This window comes from Equus asinus, chromosome 29, assembly GCF_041296235.1.
Source record: "Equus asinus isolate D_3611 breed Donkey chromosome 29, EquAss-T2T_v2, whole genome shotgun sequence".
Classification (NCBI taxonomy): Eukaryota; Metazoa; Chordata; class Mammalia; order Perissodactyla; family Equidae; genus Equus; species Equus asinus.
The window spans coordinates 39,711,826-39,721,956 of NC_091818.1; the positions used below are offsets into that span (position 1 = coordinate 39,711,826).

The following is a 10,131-nucleotide window of genomic DNA, read 5'->3' on the forward strand; positions in this document are numbered from 1 at the left end:
CCATGATGAGCAAAAGGCTGGAAAACATTGACTACCTTATGTGATTGTCAAGAACTAGCCAGGTCCCCCTCATACTCTCCACCAAATACCATAAATACCTCCTCTTTTGACCTGTCAACAATGCTTGAAACAGTGCCATTAGAGCTTCATTTTTAAAGATGAAAAATATTCCTGTTTTAAATCATTAACATGAGGTTATGATTTTTGTAGCTCGAATTATTTTCAACATGACAAATTACCAGGTGTGCATTTTAATGAGCAGAAGGATGAAAACATTGGAAGGGCACTGGGCACCAGTGAGTGACTATGGACAAGGTTTTCATTTCTCTGGGCCTCAGTTTCCCCATCTACTAAGTGGCCTTTTTCTTTTTCATCGTTTTCTTTTTTGCAAGGAAAGATTAGCCCTGAACTAACATCTGTTGTATAAGCTCTTTTTCAGGTTTTTTCAAGCCTAAAATACCAAAAATAAATTTTGTCCATACCTGAAGTTCACCAGTCTTCCCTTGGCCTTGATCTAAAAGCAAAAAGAGTCACCAAAGGCTTTCCGCTGGCTTGGGAAGGTGTTTGGTTCAACACGTAGGCTGCTAACTGAGCTGGATTTGAAGAGCTCAAGGTTCACCTCTCCAGCTAGCGCTTCCACTGGCATTCTTTACTGCCTAAAATTGAAAAATATTTAGCTACCCCTAGCCCAAGTCCCTGTATATATGACAGAGTCCATGCTCTCCCTCCTGTGCTGAATGACCCAGACCTGCCCTGGACAGTCACAAGGGGAAGAGGAAAACTCTGGCTTGGATCTATTTATTAACTCTGTGTAACCTCTCCTGACAATCTTCTCCTGGGCCACCTGCAATGTCATTATACGGGCTTCCCTGATCCAGGTTTCTCTTTCCTCCAAAGCATGACCCTCCTAGCACCACATGGCTGTCACCATCTTAGTCAACGACCTGCAGGTGTCCCCTGAAAATGCGGGATGGAGTGTGCAGCTCTTCAGCCTGGAATTCAAGACCCTCTATGAAGTGGCTTCCAGTTCATTTTGACCTTTTCAGCATCCGTCAGGTCTCTTCTCCTTTCAGTTCTTAACTCACTGTGTCCCTGACTCTGCTCATGTGGTAGCGCCACTCCTTATAACAAGACACAGGGTTGTCCTATTTCGGAGCTGAAATTGAATTTATATGTCAGTATATTGCATCTTCCTTTCCTTTCTGCAACCTAATTATCCCGCATCCTTCAAGACCACTTCAAACCTTATCTCGTTTGTGAATAGTTTCAGGATGCTCCCTTCTCCATCCTCACTCACAATGAATTTTATCTTCTAGGAATTCTCTTAATCTCATAGTCTATAAAGCCTACAAGCTGATTACATTCCATCTGTGTTTCCTTTATTTGATATCGGTATTCACTAAAGGTTCTCTGGAGATCCATGTAGGCACAGATTCTGTCTTATCCTTTTTTGGTCATTATTTGAGTACCTAGCATTATGCTGGGAATACAAGATTTTCCAAATATACTTTTTATTTGTTGAATATTGATATTCCTGTTACTAAACAAGGAATAGTGTTCTGATTGCTATACAAAGAATATACTAATATTCCTTGTTTTCCTCACAGAAACACAACCTAACATGGGAGGGAACAGCTTCAGGTGATGGTACCTCTTGACAAGGATGGAAGGCTTCAGAGCCTGCTCTAAAGGAGGCTGTTAAGAAGGGCGTGGAATCATTGGGGCTGCACAGTATGAGCTGCTTCCACCCCAGCCCCAGGGATGCTGGTTGGTCCAAGACAGTGAAATTATAAGAAACCGAAGGCACAAGGAACACTGCTGTGTGGCCTCATATATGCAAGTAGTGCAGAGCACAAATTTTGCACTTCAGTGCAATGACCACCAAACCAGTGGAAGGCGCAGAGGACATCCTACTCATGGCCAAGAGATCGATGGCGCCAGAACTCAAGAATGAGAAAGAACTGTGGACAGGGCAGCTTCATGGGCGTGCAATTTGTGCAGTGTGCTTAGAATGGCCTTGTACTTGGTTGAATGCTCTGCTGTGACCCTCTTGAAAGTTTGAACAGTTTTTTTTTTCTTTTTGGAGAGGAAGATTGGACCTGAACTAAAATCTATTGCCAATCTTCCTCTTTTTGCTTGAGGAAGCTTGTCCCTGAGCTAACATCTATGGCAATCTTCCTCTATTTTGTATGTGGGTTGCCACCACAGCATGGCATGATGAGCAGTGCATAGGTCCATGCCCAGGGTCTGAATAGGTGAATCCTGGGCTACAGAAGCAGAACACATGAACTTAGCCACTACACCACTGGGCCAGCCCCTTGTTTTTTTTTAACAAGATGCCCACATTTTAATTTTGCGCCAGGCTCTACAAATTACGTAGCTCGTCCTGACTACAGATACGTATACAGAACCAAATGGCCCACAAGAGAGATCAAGGGGCATCTGGCAGCAACATTGGGCTGGAGGAACCACTGCTGGGAGTGGTAGGATGGAAACGTACCACAGAAGAGCCAGGGAATCCATGTCATGAGCACACACAGGACGTGCATTCGACCCTGAGGAACCAAAGGGACAGAACAGAGACCAGGATGAACAAAAGAAAAAGTCTTTCTGTTCTTATCACCGTGAACCCACTGTAATCCCTCGGCAGTGGTCACCTGAGGAGAAACAGGCCTCAGTTAAAAAGACAAAAGAGACTGGCTTGAGAGAGAAAAACGTTCAAAGATAAGTAAATTGGAAAGCATTTACTCTCTCGGATATCCAGGAAGGCACCTTGAGAGAGAGTTTATGCCAGACTTAGGAGCTCCCAAATACATTTTAACAATTTATTTGTATTCCTTTGAAAAAGAAATGGAAACCAATTCAAGTATTCACCCAGGAAACATAACGTGGCTATTGTGTTTGGTCTCAGATAAACACATAGAAACACAGGGGGCTCATCACACACTCCTTCAGCAAATCAATACATGTGTGTGGTTGCTCAAGAGAACCAGCATACTTGGGATTACAGCCCATCACAGACTGTTGATGCAAAATAACCAATAACTGTTCTATAGGTAAGAGATAAGGTGAGTTTTACTTGAGTCAGAGTAAGGATTACAACCCAGGAAGGCAGTTTCTCAAAGGAAGAAAGTGTTCCGGAGAAGCCTGGTTTTCAGTACAGTTTTATACCTTTTTAGAACAAAGAACACACATTAAACACACCCAGGATACATACTCATCAAAGTTGCAAAGAGGTATTCAGTTGCAAATTAGCAGGTCAACATGACCCTGATGTCCAGGAAAGGGAACTTATCTTCAAAAGTATTAATACAGTGTACCCATAGGGCATTACCAGTACTGGCTTGTAGGAGGGGAAGTATGCATTCTTATCTGAAGAGAGTGCATTCTTTACTCTAATGGTTAAAGCGGATGTACAATGTATGTTTGATTGGCCATAAGTCAGGTTTCTTTAGTTCAAGCCGAATCAGTTTTGAACAAGAATAGCTACCCTATGTACCTCAAAATGTGAAATCTCTTGTCAAGACTCTCAGTGAACATGGCTACACAAGTGGATGAACTCTCGTAGTCAGATTAGCAAGATTCCAGAACCTCGGAAGTAGGCAGGAGTAAGAATAGCCACACCAGAGGGAAAAACGAAAAATAAGCAAACAGGCCCCAAACCTCTATTTATTCATCAAAACCAGAAAGAGATGAAGGAAACATGGAGGAAAGAAAATGCACAAACTAATGTTATCACATCATCAAGAGGGCTACCACTCATGGCCAAGCTTCATCGTGGGCTCTCGAGATCCGCTTGTAAAAGAACTTCACATGTATTAACTTCTTTAATATTTGCAACACCTATGAAGCAATCAATATTATCCATAATCTACAGACTGAGGAAGCAGAGGTACATAGGAATTAAGTAACTTGCCCCAAATCACACAGCTAGTCAATGAGGTTGAGTCCTCCAGCTTCGGGCCCAAATCCTATGCGATTTTGGAAGCCCAAATATAGACGATTACAAAGGCTTACCCGGCAGGCTTCATGGGGGAAAGCTGCCCTCTCCACATCAAACTCATGCACAGCCAGAGCAGTCCAGGCGGAACAGAGCTGCAGTCCGGGACTCAGGTCCCTCTGGGTAGCCATGCTCTCATGCATAACTGCACCCCTAACTCGGGTATCTTCATTTCTGGGTCTGTTTATCTGGACCTTTGGCCAAGGTCTTCTTTGGGCTCCCCTGTGCCACTCCTAGCTCTCCCCCAACCCCCACTCATCCCCCAGCCTCAGGGTTCATAAAACTGCCCAAGCCTTTGTTTCAGGTTCTTCATCAATGAGATGACTCTCCTGTCCGCACTTGACCCTTCGCCAGCATGCCATTCTATGGAGCGGTGGGGTGGGCGTGAGGAAATGGAACAAGGGGGAGCTGGCATCTCTTCTTGTGTTCACTTCTTGCTTATATTATTACTGTAAATGATTAAAAGTTTAACTCTTCTATATTGGCTTGGTTTTAGTTGACTGCTCCAATGCCTGGCAGTTCCTGATGTCCCGCCAGCTCGGCTGAGCTCCTGACAGAGGTCCGTTTCATTTTGATTTCTTGTTCTCCACCCCTAATGAATGTCACATGATAAAATAAACGTGCTTTAAATGCTAGAGGAAGGACTCTGGTGGGTGGGCTCAGTCTCTCCTGAAGAGGCCTCATACCTGGGCTGGGACGCTGGTGTTTGTCTTAAGGTGTCACTGAAGTTTCGGAGAGAATAGTGCTGGAGTTGCCAGAACAGAAGCATTGTCACTGCACAGGTGCTGTGTACCTCAAAACTAATTTGTCAGGGAAATTTCTGTTGGCAAGTGATGCTGGTTTCCCTCAGCTCCTATGCGTATAGGAGATATAATTTAACAAGAATGTCATCTTTGTAATTTAGTGCCTTTCATCCACCTTCCAGCATCATTGGGGAAACCTGCTGCTCCCCAACCTTTGAATTGGGGGCTTGGCACAGGCACACATGACAAAAAGATTTTAGAGGAGATTTCTTTTCTGATGATTCAATGGTCTGCCCTTTGGCTAAAGATCAAAAATCAGTGCAAAGACTCATTAACAAATTCATAGAACTTCTCTTTACAATTCTATCATAAAGGGTTATCTTTCTTAATTTCAGTTAAGTCACTTGGCTTGTGTATCAGTCAAGATTCTCCAGAGAAACAGAACCAATAGGATATATAGAGCTGTATAAGAGGAGATTTATTATGGGAATTGGCTCACACAGCTCTGGAGACTAAGTCCCACAATCTGCCATCTGCAAGCTGGAGAACCGAGAGAGCCGTGGTGTAATTCCAACCCAGTCTGAAGGCCTGAGAATTGGGAGCTGATGGTGTAAGTCTTAATCTGAGTGTGAAGTCACAAGATCCAAGAGCTCCGATGTCTGAGGGCAGGAGAAGATGGATGGCCCAGCTCACCAGAAACAGTGAATTTGCCCTTCCTCCACCTTCTTGTTCTATTGGGGTCTTCAATGGACCGGAACACTGGGGAGGGCCTTCTGTTTTACTACCCATTCAAATGCTAATCTCTTCTAGAAACATCCTCACAGACATACCCAGAAATAATGTTACCAGCTCTCTGGGCATCCCTTAGCTCATTCAAGTTGACACACAAAATTAACCATCACATCTTCTTTATGTTTTAATTACACATGTCATGCATAGTTGTCTGAGAAAAGTAAAAAATACAGATTTTAATAACTTTTTATAATAATAATAACAAATTGCCCACCCTTCCACTGCCCAGATAAATTCCCTATTGATATTTCAATGTATACATATGTCCATGATTTTTAATTTAACATAGATTGTGAACTTCTGTCTATTATTTACAAATATATATAAAAATCAGCTGAAGCTCAATTCTTAATTAATTACGAATGAGAGATATAAGCTTTTGAAATTCAAGCATGCCCATAAGTCAGGAACCCACAGCTCTAAGGAGTCAGACAAAACTTGATTCACACCACTAAGTGAATTTCATTGTCAGTGGGAGGTAAGTAAAAACCCCGTGCCTGAGAATGCCAATTCTTCCCTCTTGCTGAGGCCACCGGTCCATGTAAGATGGTCCCTGTCCCCTCGACCTGTGCCGCCTTGAGCATTCTAGTCTGACTGAAAGGGGCTTATTCCATCAACTGAGGGAAAGCATTCAAGGATGAGTTATCCATGTTCTTGCCAATGGAGGTGAATTTTGTATGAATTGAAGAAAGTGAAACCAAGCTGAATTTCCCTAAGTAAAGTTCAACACATTTTTAAAGACATGGTTTTCAGGGGTGATTCTATCATTCAAATGGCTGACGTGGGGTCAACTCACCAGTACGTAAAAGAGGAAATGAATAACATTTACCATTTATTAAACTGTTTTCTGTGGCAGACCCTATGCTCTGTGCTAGGGCCTTTAACATCTCTTTTATGATGCATTGATTAACTCAGTGAAGGAGGCATTATTAACAAAACTTTATAAATGAGATGATTATTGTCCAAACAGGGTAAGTAATGACTTATGTGATGTCACACAGCCTTGGGATAAAGGCAGAACTTAAACCAGTGATCATCCTATTGATGCAACAGACACATCCCATGAGAAACTGAGTGGTTATTTACAAAGTGAAGTCGATGACGGCTTTTTACTCAACAGTGGTAATTTAGCACTAGATGCCTCTGTTCCACTGGCCTAAAGTGTTAGAAAACAGGATGGTCCATGGTTCAAAGTGCTGATCATCTTTGGTGAAAATGGACTTTGTCAGGAACCCCCAAAATTAAACAAATTAGCACCCTCTCACCACCTCCAAAAAATCCAGGAAATTAAGCGTTCAAATGCTTCTTAAAAAATTTATCTTGGGGGGGCTGGCCCCGTGGCCGAGTGGTTAAGTTCGCGCGCTCCGCTGCAGGCGGCCCAGTGCTTTGTTGGTTCGAACCCTGGGCGCAGACATGGCACTGCCCATCAAACCACGCTGAGGTGGCGTCCCACATTCCGCAAGTAGAAGGACCCACAACAAGGAATATACAACTATGTACTGGGGGGCTTTGGGGAGAAAAAAGAAAAAATAAAATCTTTAAAACAAAATTTATCTTATTTCAAGAAATGTTATGATTAGAAGAGATCATTACTATTAAAAGCTTTAAATATATTTATATCCTAGGAATTTACTCTTATGAAATGATAAAAAATTTTAAATATAAAACTTTCATCAGTGATTATTTATAATTACAACAACAAAAAGAGGCTATAAATTTTTAACAATGAATTAGCACACAACGTAGAATGCAGACAAATGTCAACAAGATTTTAATGGGATATAGAAAATATTTACAGCATTCAATTAAAAAAAAGTAAAACTGTATTTATAGGCTGAGCTTAAAATGTTCAAAAATATGCATAACATCCTGGAAGAGAAATAACCAAAATTTTAACAGGTGTCCTCTCGGAGAAGTAAGATTACAGGTATGTTTTTCCTTTTTATATTATCACGCACGTTTTTTCTTTACTGAGCATATGTTGCAGTTAAAAACAGAAAAAAATTAAAATTTCAATTTGCAACCGCAAGACGGTCATTTACACTAGTCCTTCTCAAATTTAGTGCGCATATGTTCACCTGGAGAGCTTGTTTAAAACGCAGATTCTGATTAAGCCTGAGATTCTGATTTCTAACACACTCCCAGGTTATTTCCACGCTGCTGGCCTGGTCCACCCCACCACTTTGAGTTGGGTTTCATGTAGAATGAGCAAGAAAGAATCATTGTAGAGCCACTTAAATCTGAGAGTTAGAACTTATGAAGCTTCCCTTGGAAATTCTTTTCTTGAAAATCTGAGTCAGGAAGTTTTGCTTAATGGCTGCCTAAATCTCGCCTGTTCCTTTTCCAACTGCACTTTGCACCAGTTTTTAAATCCACAGTCCAGCTCATGAGGTTTTCTTCACCAGGGTAACCTTCCTTTGCCCCTGTTTTGAAATTAAATTCCATTTGTTCTGCTCATGTTGGTGCAAAAAATTATCTCAAGTTAGTTTAATAAAACCATCACTAAAACAATTTTCTTGAGTAGTGTAATTATGGAGCTAGTAATTATACTCCTTGCTAAATGAATAGTGCAGTTAGATTACATTTAGACAAGTACCACACACCCCATTCTGTTTTAATCACCCCTTAAATGCAATCTTGTTTGCTTGTATGAAAGGGCTTTCTAAATGGTAATAGGAAGACCGTTGTATACACTCTGGTAAGATAATGCTACCTATAAAATTAGGGAGATCTGGCACATACCACGTTATGGATTCTATCTACCTGTGGCGGCAGGGGTGGGGGAGATGGGAGGGGCTTTCCCAGCATTTTGTCATTTGGCGGGAGAATCCTGTCTTTCAACCTCTGCGAGTGATGTGAGAATTCACTGAGTTGGGAATCTCCTACGACATCTGCCAGAGACATGGCACCGTAAAGATGCACATTGGGAGCTCTGCGTCAGCTTCTCATGTCATCTCCTACAGGGAGTCTTCTTTGATTTAGCAACTTCTGCGCAGGCCCTTGACTCTCTCGGTGTTTGTTTTAGTGCTCAGTTTTGTACTTCATTCTGCAACCTGTTTATCTGCTCCTGTTCCTCCCAGGCACCTGTGGTTTTCCGAAGCACAGAGGATACAGAGGTAGGAATGCATCTGCTCCTGGAGCTTCTCACTCTAATGTAGCTCCTGTGAGAATCCACACACGCTGTCAGCCCAGAGTGCTCTGTGCATAGACAAACTCACAGGACAGAAAGTTTCACTTTATATCCAAGAACCGCTCAATTTCCCGCCAAAGATAACATGACATTGGCCTGTCTCGTAATTTTCAAAGGATGGAGAACTCCTAACAGCTAATAGTCTTGGGGTCTCTGACACTGTGCAACACGCTTTAGATACAACATTCCACTTGATTTGTCTGATAATTTGTTTCCAGATGAAAAAAGTGAGGGTCAGGAGGTTATGTAATTTGCCCAAGTTCAGCCAGCTCAGAAATAGCAGAGCAGAGAGTGGAAACCATGCTTTCCCAACTCCAGGGTCCAAATTCTTAACCACCATACTCAAAAAATGAAGCTGAGTAAATTACCATGATGCCAGATCATTCTCATTTTAAGGAGTCTAAGGCCATTGTTTCTCCTTCCACATGCCCGCCTCCAAGTTAGTAATAATCTTCAGGTTATCTGAGAGGCCACAAGGTGAGCAGTTGAAACCCATAAAAGTTGGATAATCCGTGTTTTGGTTGGGAAAGATCACACCTCAACCAGAGCTGTGGGGCCTGAGTGAGGCCATGAAGCCAGAGAAGCAGCCACATCCTAAACAGAGAGTGTCCTGTTTTCTAGTCTCCTGCAGGTGGTGGGAAAAGTGCGGTGCAATTTTCAGGACCGTGGAGCAGTCTGAGTTCTCAGGGGCCTCTCACTGGCTCTTCAATTTGGGACCTTCGCTTCCTTATCTACAAAATGAAAATAATTGTATCTATGCCACTTACATCTTAGGGGTATGTATGTGTGTGTGTGTGTGTAAAATGAAACATTTTGTAAAATAGAAAATGTTATTGCTTGTAAATTATTGTTATCCTGACTTACCCAGATCCAGGATATGCATTGCTTAATAAACTAAGCTCATCTCTGGACTAGTTTAAATGTCTTATGTCATGTCAAGAAAAATAGTGTAATATTACATATAAATATTATTTATGTTTTATATTTAACTTACTATACTACCATAGTCATACAAGAAAGACGCTTCTGTAGATTCTGTAAGCCTTCTTTTACGTTTTATTTTTTATCCTGGTTTCAATTTGCATGCTTTCAGTTCCCTCTTCAGTAATAGCATTACTCTGTTTTCAGCTGATTGATTCTGAATGCAGCCAAACTATGACATATTTGCATTTTTAAGGCTTGAAATGTTCTTTCAGCTTTAAAAATGAGTTTATTTTGAGGAAACATATAACTTCTTGAACTAATGGCAAATTAAGTTAATAAAGTTCATACCTGCTGTGGGCAATGATGATTATATATCAAAGGGAAAGCGAATCAAAGGCTGAATTCCACACTCTCTAACTGTTCACGTTTCCCATTCATTTCAGTAGGAGTATTTTCTGTTTGGGATTATAAAGTTGAGGCAT

The 10,131-nt window shown here is 41.6% G+C and overlaps 1 long non-coding RNA gene across 3 annotated transcripts in view; it reads left to right on the forward strand.

Moving 5' to 3' along the window:
• LOC123282131 (uncharacterized) overlaps window positions 1–7,984 on the forward strand; it is a 31,643-nt gene extending 23,659 nt beyond the window's left edge. The window contains exons 3-6 of one of the 3 annotated variants that reach the window (XR_011499257.1): window positions 898–1,056; window positions 1,608–3,056; window positions 4,497–4,559; window positions 5,139–7,984. This is a non-coding gene — a long non-coding RNA (uncharacterized lncRNA). The remainder of the gene's footprint in view (window positions 1–897; window positions 1,057–1,607; window positions 3,057–4,496; window positions 4,560–5,138) is intronic. The other 2 variants (XR_011499258.1, XR_006522106.2) reach the window with 2 other exon arrangements.
• The last annotated feature ends 2,147 nt before the right edge of the window (window positions 7,985–10,131 follow it).